This window comes from Oncorhynchus mykiss, chromosome 16, assembly GCF_057628025.1.
Source record: "Oncorhynchus mykiss isolate SJ-2025 chromosome 16, ASM5762802v1, whole genome shotgun sequence".
Classification (NCBI taxonomy): domain Eukaryota; kingdom Metazoa; phylum Chordata; class Actinopteri; order Salmoniformes; family Salmonidae; genus Oncorhynchus; species Oncorhynchus mykiss.
The window spans coordinates 22,262,853-22,267,887 of record NC_143037.1 but is presented as its reverse complement, the minus strand read 5'-3'; positions in this window follow the sequence as shown (position 1 = coordinate 22,267,887).

Sequence of the window (5,035 nt, the reverse complement as noted above, 5' to 3'; positions counted from 1 at the left end):
TGTTCAACTGATACATTTACACTGGTAAATGTATCAGTGTTAGCAAGCACTATTATTGCTAGCTGGATAACACAACAACTAACTAGGTAGCAGGCCAAGACTATAGAAATCATCATGATGATGTAATGATGGGTAATGTAAATTGTCATAGGTACATTATTTTTCTCTACCCCAGATTCCAACAAGGTCTCAGACTCCAGGATGGGAAATTGCTTACAACAAAGAAACCGATGAAGACAGAAACAGAGGTGTGAATTTCCATTTTTACTTGTAATGTTAAAAAGGAAGAAAAAGACAATCCCATTTTTCTAAATTAGTTATCTACACTACTACTCACCACCACTAGAATAGCTATTTTTATGTGATTGAGTTGGCCTATATATTTGTTTAATCTAATTAATCAAATTATTAATCTAACAATACAAATTATTTTTACATGCTTTTTGCTTTTTAAAGTTTTGTTTGCAGGTATTTTCACTAGGTAATGAGTAGTAAGTAGTTATATAGAAATTGCTCATATGTAACTTTAAAGTTACACTTAAACTTACACTCCGAGACAGGATTGTGTCGAGGCACAGATCTGGGAAAGGTCCCCAAGAACACAGTGGTATCCATCATTCATAAATGGAAAAAGTTTGGAACCACTAAGACTCTTCCCAGAGCTGGCTGCCCGGGCTAAACTGACCAATCAGGGGAGAAGGTCCTTGATCAGGGAGTTGACCAAGAACCCAATGGTCACTCTAACAGAGCTCCAGAGTTCCTCTGTTGAGAAGGGAGAACCTTCCAGAAAGACAACCATCTCTGCAGCACTCCACCAGTCCTCGGTAAAGGGCACATGACAGCCCGCTTGGAGTTTGCCAAAAGGCACCTAAAGGACTGTTAGACAATTGAGAAACAACATTTTCTGGTTTGACGAAATCAAGATTGAACTCTTTGGCCTTTTTGGCCAAGCATCACGTCTGGAGGAAACCTGGCACCATCCCTACGGTGAATCATGGTGGTGGCAGCATCATGCTGTGGGTATGTTTTTCAGGGGCAGGGACTGGGAGACGAGTCAGGATTGAGGAAAAGATGAACGGAGCAAAGTACAGAGAGATCCTTGATGAAATCCTGTTCCAGAGCGCTCAGGAACTCAGACTGGGGCAAAGGTTCACCTTCCAACAGGACAACGACCCTAAGCACACAGTCAAGACAACACAGTAGTGGCTTTGGGTAAAGTCTCTGAATGTCCTTGAGTGGCCCAGCCAGAGCCCGGACATGAACCCGATCAAACATCTCTGAAGAGACCTGAAAATAGCTGTGCAGCGACGCTCCCCATCCAACCTGACAGAGCTTGAGAGGATCTGCAGAGAAGAATTGGAGAAACTCCCCAAATACAGGTGTTCCAAGCTTGTAGTGTCAAACCCAAGCAGACGCAAGGCTGTAATTGCTGCCAAAAGCCCTTCAACAAAGTACTGAGTAACTGGTCTGAATACTTATGCAAATGTCATATTTCAGTTGGTTTAAAAAATAAATAAATCTAAAAGAATTACAATTAACTACAATGCTTGTTACAGTATAATTACACTGTAACAAGGACCCAAAACCCTTCAATTTTTTCAGAACACAACATGTAGTTATGATGTCACAAAGTACATTGATCTTGGAGTTTCCGTCTCTCAACTCAAATTGTAGTTGTCACCTGCGCCGTATACAACAGGTGAAATGCTTACTTTACAAGCCCTTAACCAACAATGCAGTTAAAAAAATACCTAAAGGACTAAACAAATAAAAGTAACGAAGAATTAAAGAGCAGCAGTAAAATAACAATAGCGGGGCAATATACAGGGGGTACCGGTACAGAGTCAATGTGCAGAGGGCACCGGTTAGTCTAGGTAATTGAGGTAATATGTACATGTAGGTAAAGTTGTTAAAGTGACTGCATAGATAATAACAGAGAGTAGCAGCAGCGTAGAAGACGGGGGTGGCAATGCAAATAGTCTGGGTAGCCATTTGATTAGAAGTTCAGGAGTCTTATGGCTTGAGGGTAGAAGCTGTTTAGAAGCCCCTTGGACCTAGACTTGGCGCTCCGGTACTGCTTGCCGTGCGGTAGCAGAGAGAACAGTCAGTGACTAGGGTGGCTGGAGTTTTTGACAATCTTTAGGGGCTTCCTCTGACACCGCCTGGTATAGAGGTCCTGGATGGTAGGATGCTTGGCCCCGGTGATGTACTGGGCCTTACGCACCACCCTCTGTAGTGCCTCGCGGTCGGAGGCCGAGCAGTTGCCATACCATGGCAGTGATGCAGCCGGTATCGATTGTGCATCTGTGGAACCTTGTGAGGATACATGCCAAATCTTTTCAGTCTCTTGAGGGGGAATAGGTATTGTTGTGCCCTCTTCACAACTGAATTGGTGTGTTTGGACCATGTTAGTTTGTTGGTGATGTGGACGCCAAGGAACTTGAAGCTCTCAACCTGCTCCACTGCAGCCCCATCAATGAGAATGGGGGTGTGATCGGTTCTCCTTTTCCTGTAGTCCACAGTCATCTCCTTTGTCTTGATCACGTTGAGGGAGAGGTTGTTGTTCTTGACACCACACAGTCAGGTCTCTGATCTCCTCCCTATAGGCTGTCTTGTCATTGTCGGTGTCAAGATTGAACTGTGTCACAGTTGATAATATAGTATGTGTGTGTGCTGTATTATATAGGTTAGGGATGGGCAACTTTGATGGGGGTGGGGGCCACAAAAAAACGGAACTCATCATGAGGGGCCACCGTAAAAAAAAAAAAAAGGGCCTCACAATGGGCCTTAGGATCTCGTCACGATATTTTTGTGCATTCAAATTGCCATCGATAAATGCAATTGTGTTCGTTGTCCGTAGCTTATGCCCGCCCATACCATAACCCCACCGCCACCATGGGGAACTCTGGAACAACATTGACGTCAGAAAACCACTTGCCCCCATTGAGGCCAGTTGGACATACTACCAAATTCTCTAAAATTATGTTAAGAGGCAGCTTATGGTAGAGAAATGAACATTACATCTTATGGCAAGAGCTCTAGTGGACATTCCTGCAGTCAGAAGGCCAAATGCATGTTCCCTCAACTTGAGACATCAGTGGTATTGTGTTGTGTGACAAAACTGCACATTTTAGAGTGGCCTTTTATTGTCCCCAGCACAGCGATCATGCTGTTTAATCAGCTTCTTGATATGCCACACCTGTCACGTGGATGGATTATCTCGGCAAAGGAGAAATGCTCACTAGTGATGTAAACAAATGTGTGCACAAAATGACAGAGAAATAAGCTTTTTGTGCATCTGGAAAATGTCTGTGGTCTTTTATTTATGCTCATGAAACATGGGTCCAACACTTTACATGTGTTATATTTTTGTTCCATGTACAAGTTTAGATAGCTGGCTCCTAGACTAATTGACCAATCTAAAACAAATTACCTGACATGGACTAATTGAGTGACTGCTGATGCACAATCACATTTTGAAATTGCACCTTGTGTATTCTATTATTCTAACTCTCAACAGTAAGTTGAGAACCCGAGTTGAACATCCCTGATATAGGCCTACTGTTACAACGGTATGCACAATATCCTGTTACCAGTAGATGTACGCTTGATCAATGACCTAGAGAGAGAGGCATAGGGATAAATGTAAAGAGAGATGGGTTCCTACATACATGCATACCTACCTACCTACCTACCTACCTACATACATACATACAGGACCAAATAAACCTTCTTTTACAAATTCACCAGCATCCAAGCAGCCTCCTTACAAACTCATGCCTTTCTCACAAGAGAGCGAAATGCATCTTGGTAGTGCGTAGGCGCTAATCAAGAGCCTGTTCCACCTCCAGCCGTCTTTATTCCCCACCCTAATAACGTTCCAGGAGTTATATCCATCGAGAGTGTCTTAAAATGGAGTCTCTCAACAGCAGTATCAAGGATTAAAGTCGGCCCCAGGAGACACCCGGAGAAGACTGATCAATAAAATGAGATTGCCTGTCGAGAATTTGCGGGCCAATAACCCAGGAAAAGCATTCCTAGACCTTAATCAACACACTAAACACATTGTGTTCAGAAGACAAGCGAGATATTGTCATTGTTCAGGTGTTACATCAAGATAAAAAGTCGACAACTCTTCATCTTAGGTATCGCTAATAGGGTTCCCTTAGATCTCACACAATTGGCAACAGATGACTGATTCGGCATTAGAAGAACTTGGCTGCTGTGGCTCATATTTCTGATTTCAGAGAAAACATCTGGTTTGCTTCTTAAGCTGGCTGGTTTTACTGTCACCGCCCCACGAAATAATATTATCTGTGTACAGAGATAACAGAGATGTGGTTATATGTATACTACTCATTCATTATTTATTTATTAATCTTATTTATTTGCATATTTTTTCCATATATAGTATATATATATTTTTTTTTCTTATTTAGTTATTTGTTTTGCTATTCCAATTTGGTAGATCAGCAATGATATTGATAGGGTATAATGGTATTTTGATATTTCCTAGGCAGCGAGATTGTGGGGGAAAAAATAGACCTAGTTGTAGCCCCAATAAGCAATTTCATCTGAAGGTTGGATTTCATCACTTTTCTCCCTCGGAGAGAGGAATAAGTGGAGACAGAGAGCACAAAAAGATTCCTGAAATAGATGAAAATTACAGGGGAAAAGAGACAAAGAGGGTGTATTAACTCTTAATAACCCCCCCAGCCTTGGGCAAAACTAATATATCCATAATTCAATCAGCTATAAATAAATGATGCCTCTGTAGTTTAATACACCAACTGTCATCCCCCTCAGTGACAACATTAGATTGGACAGAATGATATGTCTTGATAAAGGGAGATTCACTCAAAGTTAGATTTTAAGGGCAAATTCGGTTTTGCGGTTACTTTATTTCCAAGTCATCAACTGGCATGCAGTAGAATTTGGAGTAATGGAAAATGTTTGCTCCACCAAGTGGATGAAACCAGAACTGTAATGATAAACAAACAAACAAAACTAAAAACTCAATCCATTCAAAGCAATA